Here is a 9854-nt window from a genome sequence, read left to right as displayed (position 1 = left end):
GATTTCTAACAGGTAGACTATGCTTTCAACTCAAATGGCTCCATCCCCACAAATACAAACCCAGGTTGTACATAGCTGTCAGAAAGTTTTAGTTAAACAATGAACTTGAACCTGGGCAGCTCCTATTGAGTGTTCCAGTGGAAGCCCATATGACTGCAGTTCCAAATTCTGTCTAAGAAGCTGAGCTCAGTGGACAAGGCAGAGATAGAGTAAAGGTATGTGCCAACATCACCTTCAATGGCAAAGCAGGTTGCTTCAAAGATAGAATTGGCTCATTTACAATCACACACACACCATAAAAGTGCTTAATGATACATTTTCACAAGCCTTACTCATGAAAAGCCCCATGTGTCTGATCTTACAGTGACAGTGCTAATGGACCAGCATTTGGAGAGTGATTTATTGCAATATTAACATGAAAGTAGTCATATACCAATGATGCTTATAATATATTGAGCATGTATAATGAGTTGAGAGGCATATGAAATATTTTACAGATCTGCTGAACTCTCAAATAACTCAGGCATGTAGATAGGCTAGCTCTAGATTCACAGACAGGGATGGCAGTTTTAAAGCTTCATACCGTTATCCTAGAGAGAAGGGCAAAAATGTAGTCCACATAAGGATCTGTAAAAACTGGTAGTCAGGAGAACTTTCCATCAAGAACAAATACAAATTAAAAAAGCATTTCAAAAAATGTTTGTGTAGTGCTTTTGTTATATTACCATGAAACTTCAAATGTTTGGGTCCTAAGAAGACACTGATTGCTGTTTAAAAATAGTGCTGGTAATATTGTTCTTTGACATTTTCATACATGCATATATTATAAACCAGGTACTCTTCTCTAATAAAATTTCCTTACTCTTCTTCCCACCCTGGTCAAGCTCCCTTTTTCCTTGTAGTCCCTTCCCAAGATTCATCACTCTGTCTTGTGCCTCTTTCGTTTTGCCAGGCCATGTGTATGTCTGATCATTAGACTGGGACTTCACATTGGATTAAAACATTGCATTGCAGCCTGGTTGGCTTAGTACAATGGAGACAATGACACTGCCTTGTCCTAAGTGCTTGAGGAGCAAATAGTTTATCAGTGAGAGGTATGGATCCTGAGCCCATCACCATCCAGCACTGAGGTCAGGTCTATTCTTGGGCAGAGCCTATGGATGCATTCGAAACCACTATAAGTTCAATGACTGTATATTTTTCCTAGATGATGACTATGGTAGCTAACCTTGATTATCAACTTCACTGCACCTGGAATCAACTAAAGCAAAAGCTGGTGGACACTCCTGTGGAGGATTTTCTTGATCAGATCATTTGAAGTAGGAAGATCCAACCTAAACTTGTGTGGCACCTTCTGGTGGCAGCCTAGATGAAAGGACACAGAAGAAGGAAACTTTGCTTTCTGCCTGCTTGCTCTCACTCTGACTAGTAAGTTCATCTATTCTGTTGTTCCAACATGCTTTGCCCATATTATAGTCAATTTCTTTGGGTTTCCAGTGTAGCCTAAAGACCAGCACCTCTCTAAGAATATTCCAGACCTTAAATGTACTAGTACTGCTGAGAAACACAGAATCATGGACTAAATATCAGCTGGACTCTTGACTTCTCCAGTGTGCCATAGCAATGTTATATAGATAGGCCGCATCCACACACACACACACACACACACACACACACACACACACACACACACACTTGTTCTATCAGTTCTGTCTTTGTAGAGAACCCTAGTAATACACAGTCCTTCTTCCCTATTTCACAATGTTCTCTGAGCCGTAGCAGCTATGATATAGATATCTTAATTAGGAATAAGCATTCATGTGTTCCTTAATAAAGAATTTAATACTATATTACAACAAAACTAATACAGTCACAAGCTGCCTGTTAAATTTAATGTTTATATCCATAGATAATTGATACTCTTAAACATTTAAAAAGGATTATTTCCTTTGTAATGTCTAATACCAGATGATCAGCAACTCCGAGTCTTATAGGAGAAGCTTCTCTTTCTAGCATAAGCTTTACAAGTTTGTTTTGTTTTTTGCTTTCTTCTTTATTTTGTTTGGTTGGTTGGTTGGTTTTGTTGAAACAGTTTCTCTGTTTAACTATTTGCTGTCCTGGAACTCAACTCTGTAGACCAGTCTGGCCTCGAATTCACAGAAATCTGCCTACCTCTGACTCCTGAGACCTGAGCCAAGGCATGCACCACCACACTGGCTGAAACATTGACTTTTGAAACTATGTTCTATCTATCTGCTTTACTGGTGTTTCACATTTAAAGTATAAAATCTACTGAATATAGAAGATGTATGAAGGTTTTCATTACCATTTTAGAGAACATATTTTTTTGAAAAATACGTTAATTCTAAACTGCCATACACTGGAAAACATTTGGAGCAAAAGTGTACCATTATTTCCACTTGCCTTTTGCCAAGCACCTGTTGATCAACCTACTTTTCTAAAAATTAATATAATTTTTTAAATAAATCTGATTTATACTATGAAATGTCTAGCAAACAATAAAGATAGAAAAACAATAACCTACCCAGTAAGGAAGGCACGGTATAAAAAATACTGATGAATATCAAAATATTCAATACCTATACAATATACAATTGACACATCAGAGTTTCCTACCATTTGTATCTATTATCTTGAAAGAGTTGGGGCCAATCTGGGGCCAGTGGGAAAATTCCCACTACAAACCTCCAAGCACAAGGGCCCCTCCCTTCCAGGAAGAAATATAAAACTGGTTTAGTTCTTGCAACAGCTGCAAGCCAAACTATTGCACAAAGCTACCTGTAACTCCCAACCAACCCCCTTGGGAAAGCCTTGAAGAGTACACTGAGTCCATCTGAAAGCTGTTTCACTGCACCAAATGTGCACAGTAGCCTGCCTAGTTACCACTGCACATATTCTGCCCCAATTGTTTGCAAGGTATATAATCCCCTGTTAAAATCTCCTCCAAGTCATCTCTCCTTTGAAGTGAGATGACCCAAGCATGTTGGAATGATTAAACTCCTCTTTTTTTTTTCTTTTTTTCTTTATTAACTTGAGTATTTCTTATTTACATTTCGATTGTTATTCCCTTTCCCGGTTTCCGGGCCAACATCTCCTTAACCCCTCCCGTTCTATATGGGTGTTCCCTTCCCCATCCTCCCCCCAGTACGGCCCTCCCCCCAACAATCACGTTCACTGGGGGTTCATTTTTGGCAGGACCAAGGGCTTCCCCTTCCACTGGTGCCCTTACTAGGCTATTCATTGTTACCTATGCAGTTGGAGCCCAGGGTCAGTCCAAGTATAGTCTTTGGGTAGTGGCTTAGTCCCTGGAAGCTCTGGTTGCTTGACATTGTTGTTCATATGGGGTCTCGAGCCCGTTCAAGCTCTTCCAGTCCTTTCTCTGATTCCTTCAACGGGGGTCCTATTCTCAGTTCAGTGGTTTGCTGCTGGCATTCGCCTCTGTATTTGCTGTATTCTGGCTGTGTCTCTCAGGAGAGATCTACATCCAGTTCCTGTCGGCATGCACTTCTTTGCTTCATCCATCTTATCTAATTGGGTGGCTGTATATGTATGGGCCACATGTGGGGCAGGCTCTGAATGGGAGTTCCTTCTGCCTCTGTTTTAATCTTTGGCTCCCTATTCCCTGCCAAGGGTATTCTTGTTCCCCTTTTAAAGAAGAAGTGAAGCATTCACATTTTGATCATCCGTCTTGAGTTTCATGTGTTCTGTGCATCTAGGGTAATTCAAGCATTTGGGCTTATAGCCACTTATCAATGAGTGCATACCATGTGTGTTTTTCTGTGATTGGGTTGCCTCACACAGGATGATATTTTCCAGTTCCCTCCATTTGCCTACGAATTTCATAAACTCGTTGTTTTTGATAGCTGAGTAATATTCCATTGTATACATGTACCACATTTTCTGTATCCATTCCTCTGTTGAAGGGCATCTGGGTACTTTCCAGCTTCTGGCTATTATAAATAAGGCTGCTATGAACATAGTGGAGCACGTGTCTTTTTTATATGTTGGGGCATCTTTTGGATTTATGCCCAAGAGAGGTATAGCTGGGTCCTCAGGCAGTTCGATGTCCAATTTTCTGAGGAACCTCCAGACTGATTTCCAGAATGGTTGTACCAGTCTGCAATCCCACCAACAATGGAGGAGTGTTCCTCTTTCTCCACATCCTCGCCAGTATCTGCTGTTACCTGATTTTTTGATCTTAGCCATTCTGACTGGTGTGAATCTCAGGGTTGTTTTGATTTGCATTTCCCTGACTAAGGATGTCGAACATTTCTTTAGGTGCTTCATGGCCATTCAATTTTCCTCAGTTGAGAATTTTTTGTTTAGCTTTGTACCCCATTTTTAATAGGGTTATTTAATCCCTTGGAGTCTAACTTCTTGAGTTCTTTGTATATATTGGATATTAGTCCTCTATTAAATATAGGATTGGTAAAGATCTTTACCCAATCTGTTGGCTGCCATTTTGCCCTATTGATAGTGTTATTTGCATTATAGAAGGTTTGCAATTTTATGAGGTCCTATTTGATCTTAGAGCATGAGCCATTGACATTCTGATCAAGAAATTTCCCCCTGTGCCAATGTGTTCAATGCTCTTCCCCACTTTCTCTTCTATTAGTATCAGGGTATCTGGTTTTATGTGGAGGTCCTTGATCCACTTGGACTTGAGCTTTGTATAAGGAGACAGAAGCTTAATATAGCTGTCTCCTGAGAGGCTCTGTCCCAGCATGACAAATACGGAGGTGGATGCTCACAGTCAACCATTGAACTGAGAACCAAGTCACCAATGGAGGATTTAGAGAAAGGAATGAAGGAGCTGAAGGAATTTTCAACCCTATAGGAACAACAATGCCAACCAACCAGAGCTCTCAGGGGCTAAACAACCATCCAAAGAGTACACATGGACAGACCCATGACTCCAGCTACATATGTAGCAGAGGATGGCCTTGTTGGGCATCAATGGGAGGAGAAGCCCTTGGTCCTGCCAAGGCTTGACGATGCCCCAGTATAGGGAAATGTCAGGTTTGGGAGGAGTGAAGGTGTGGGTGAAGGAACACCCTTATAGAAGCACGGGGAGGGGGGATGGGATAGGGGGTTGATGGAAGGGAAATTTGGAAAGGGGATAACATTTGAAATGTAAATAAAACTATGCAATAAAAATATCCAATAAAAAATAAACATAACTGATTTTTTCTTGGGGAAAAAAAAAGAATCGGTTGATTTGCATTCTTCTACAGACTGACTGCCCATTAAACCAGCACCATTTCTTGAAAATGCCATCTTTTTTCCACTGGATGCTTTTAGTTTCTTTGTCAAAGATCAAGTGACCATAGGTGTATGGGTTCATTTCTGGGTCTTCAATTCTCTTCCATTGATCTACCTGCCTGTCTCTGTACCAATACCATGCAATTTTTTTTTATCACTATTGCTCTGTAATACAGCTTGAGGTCAGAGATGGTGATTCCCCCAGATGTTCTTTTATTGTTGAGGATAGCTTCTGCTATCCTGGGATTTTGTTGTTCCAAATGAATTTGCAAATTGCTTTTTCTAACTCTATGAAGAATTGAGTTAGAATTTTTTATGGGGATTGCATTGGATCTGTAGATTGCTTTTGGCAAGATGGCCATTTTTCCAGTATTAATCCTGCCAATCCATGAGAATGGGAGATCTTTTCATCTTCTGAGATCTTCTTCAATTTCTTTCCTCAGAGACTTGAAGTTCTTGTCATTCAGGTCTTTCACTTGCTTGGTGAGAGTCACACCAAGGTATCTTATATTATTTGTAACTATTGTGAGAGGTGTGGTTTCCCTAATTCTTTTCTCATCCTGTTTATCCTTTAAGTAGTGGAAGTCTACTGATTTGTTTGAGTTAATTTTATATCTAGCCACTTTGCTGATTTGATTATCAGCTGTAGGAATTCTCCGGTGGAATGGCTATTTTTTCAGTTCCTTCAAATGCATTAACTTAGATTCCTGAAACCTTTGTGTATTTTGTATTATTTGCAACTTTTGTTAACAATAAAGCATTTATAAATTTTTAAAATAATAAATTGAAAAAAGGGTATTGGTTAACTAAGTTGATATGGTTGAACCAGAAAATTTTTCCCTTATTTATTTGATTTATGCTTAAAAATATATGAGAACTACATGATTAAGAAAATAGTCTAGATATTATTTTAGTCTCCACATTTCATTTTTTGTTCAATCTAGTCAAATACAAGCCCATCTCCTTTCTGGGGAAATATAAAACATCACATATGCATTCGAAGTTCTTTGTTATTCAGTCCTCATATTATTGTCATTAAACCAGGGTGCAGGATTCATTAAAATTTAACATATTCATCATGCTTAGCAGTTTTTATTCATTAAAAGTAAATAGCCCATGTTCAGTGACAAAACTCACAAAATCTTTTTTTCTTATCCAAGAAAATAAAGAACAATGTTGAAAGCTACACCTGTAATTTTCATAAGATATTTTCCCATGATGATCATTTGGGTTTGATTCATAGCTCCATTCAATATGTAGCAACCTAATTTTTACATAGGAATTGAGCTCTTGAAAGCTTCATTTAATTTCTCAGGGAAATATAAAATGTTCAGCTCAGAATCCAGTTTGAAAAGGCAACTTCATTGATAAACACAGTTGCTATTGATTCAGACATTATGGTAGACAAGTACTCATTTTTGCAAGAAAGTTGAAATTATATCGTCTATGGTGCTCTTCTCTGATTCTTTCATTTCATTCTTATCCCTCAATTTTTCCCTATTATAGGAACAGCCTGTATGAAAGAAATTGAGACTCCTTTCAATTTCCTTGTTGAATCTCTTCTCATATGTTAGTTCAAAGCTTGAGTTGGAAGAAGAATGCCTTATTGAATCCAACATGCAATGCAAGGTAGATAAGTTAGGGGCATCTTTTACCACACTCTGAAGATGGGAAAATATATCTACTTTTGCTATCATTGAGTGTCTAGGTTAAAAACAACAAACAAATAAACAAACAAAAAACCCACCACAACCAGGACAATTTATAAATGAAAGCATTTAATTTAGGGTGATAGTTCCAGAGCAAAAGAATCCAAGGCCATGATAGTGGGTGCCACAGCAACCTGCATGATACTGGAGCAGTAGCTGACTCCTTACATCTCATCAACAGGCACAAGGCAGAGAGACAGAACTAACAAAGAATAGTGCAGGCTTTTGACATCTATTAGAAACTCAGTGACACACCTCCAACAAAGCCACACCTCCTAATCCTTTACAAACATTTCCAATAACTAAGAGCCATTCACGCAAATATTTGAGTCAAAGAGGACCATTCTCACCCAAACCACTACAATGAACCTCTACAAAGCACACAGACCACTTCACACAGTGGATTTGAGTGAGCACCTATGTGTGAATTTCTCCTCATGACATTGACCTAAGAGATCTTCCTGTGTAGATTAGCAGAATGACTTTTGTGTGAAAATATCAACTTGAATCAGCTTAAGTGACACAATAACTTATTACATCTCTGTGGGAAGACAGCCCTTAGTATAATCAGGGTGAACTCCAGACATGATTCCACTTTGCTTGCTTCAATCTTATTATGACATTGAAATGGCTGAAAATATCTTAAAAGGAAACCTCAAGACCTGATAAAACTTAAGAAAAAAGAGAGAGGATGTACACTTTTGTTGTTTTGGAGTCCAACAATGTTTACAAGGTGGCAACCCTCATTATCTGTTGGCCAGTACTAGGTAAAATACCCATTCATAAGCAAAAGCAAACACAATAGGAAGATTTTACATTGACCAGCATAGGAAGCAGTCAATTCTTATTACCCGTGAAGCAACAGAGAAAAGTGATAGAAAGCTGTGAAGTAAGCTAGTTCAGAAGAACCATGTGGTTGGTGTTTAGCAATACAACAGACACAACTGTCCTTTGAGAAGCACGATTAGTATTAATTATAAACCTGACAGGAAATGGTATGACATAGATACGAGCCCCAATGTCTACCTTTTGGTAAGATTAACTGTGCAGTCCAGTCCATTATTTCTTTAAATTGATTTTGCCGGGGCATTTTATCACCCAATACAAAATTGACTAAGATACGGAGGAAATGCACTCTCTGCAGATAAATGTTGTGGCATATATTTTTTTTTTTGGTTCTTTTTTTTTCGGAGCTGGGGACCGAACCCAGGGCCTTGCGCTTCCTAGGTAAGCACTCTACCACTGAGCTAAATCCCCAGCCCGTGGCATATATTTTTAAAGTGGGTTTTAAACATGGTTTAAGATAGGATGAATTAATAAAGAATCCATGCCTCTTTTTACTCTCGGTATCTAAAACACAAAATATAAATTGGCCTAACTTATAAGTATATAGATTCTTGAAACTACCATTTCCTATAGCTGAAACCAGTATATAGTTTCTTGAACTATCATTTCCTATAAAGAGACAGGTAGGTATTTGTGGAAGGTATTGTGGATGTGGTATTTAATTGGTAGTTTAATGGCAAAGCAGTTAAATGTAAGCATTTCAAAATTATACACTAGCGACCAATAATATGCTCAGAGTAATATTTTGTTTTCAAATGGACATTTTAATTAATCCAGCTCAAAAAAGGAGTGGGCATGTAAAAGTTATTAAGATGAAAGATTATAGGGCAGTACTTGCCTTGCCTTAAATCCTTATTATATGACTTTTGTAGGGCCAGTAATTTTCAAATAAACTTCATATTGCTGTCTTAACTGTAGTCTACAATTCAAATCAGCATGCCGCATAAGAATGAAGAGCAAATGGTCAGAAATTATTCTGTATGATTATGAGGTTTCTTCTGAATGAGATTAATATTTTGATAAGTAAGCTGCACCAAAATTACCCTTTCTATGATGGAAGGCTGTAGGTTGACGTCAAGGCGATACATGATTGGACAGTAAAGAGTGGAGCGGGACAAAGTTTTTGTAAGGCAGGAGAGAGGAGGAAGGAGGGAGATCAAGATGGGGTCTGTGGAGGAGGATGCTTCAGATTTAAGTGAACTAGATCGATTTTATCTTGTCTAGGTGGGCGGTTTATGTCTTTATCAATTGGCAATGAATTTATTGTGTGGATGAATTGTGGATTGAGAATTTAACATATGAATATAATTGCTAAATTGTAAGTTTTTGGAACTTTGATTTTACCAGGTCAAAGAGATAGTGTGTGAAAGAAATGACTGAGAGACAGTTGGAGCACACAGATCTAGTCCTGCTGCCCAGGAGGAGTGAGATTGCACAGGGCCCGCAGAGTAAGCGCTCTCTCTCTCTCTCTCTCTCTCTCTCTCTCTCTCTCTCTCTCTCTCTCTCTCTCTCTCTCTCTCTCTCTCTCTCTCTCTCTCTCTCTCTCTCTCTCTCTCTCTCTCTCTCTCTCTGTGCATGCCAGGCATGGTAACTACTGGGGACTGCGCGAAGAGGGCGGCTAAAAGGGAGACAGCCAGGAGAGGGCGGCTTGTGGACCACATGATAGAGTAGCAGCTGGAGCGAGCAGATCTGGCTAGCGGGAACTGATAGCAAATGATCAGAGGGAGGAGGAGGGGAGGTAGAGGGAGGGGAGGGGGAGGGGGGAGAAGAAGGACACTTACTAAATAAATAGTCAGGAATATTATAGCAGCTACCCACCCCCATTAGCCATAGGTACCTTCTGCAGTCTTCACGAACTTGTGGTTGAGAATCATAGAAGATTTCAGATGAGGGAAAAGTATGGAGAGAGACATTATTGATTTGGTGCAGGATCAAATAATAGCCTTTTTATAAATAAAATTATGACATGTCTATCTGCAGAAAAATGGACAAGGTATTTTATTTGGAGAAAAATAG

Source organism: Rattus norvegicus, chromosome 9, assembly GCF_021556685.1.
Source record: "Rattus norvegicus strain SHRSP/BbbUtx chromosome 9, alternate assembly SHRSP_T2T, whole genome shotgun sequence".
Taxonomy (NCBI): Eukaryota; Metazoa; Chordata; class Mammalia; order Rodentia; family Muridae; genus Rattus; species Rattus norvegicus.
This window is presented reverse-complemented; position numbering follows the sequence as displayed.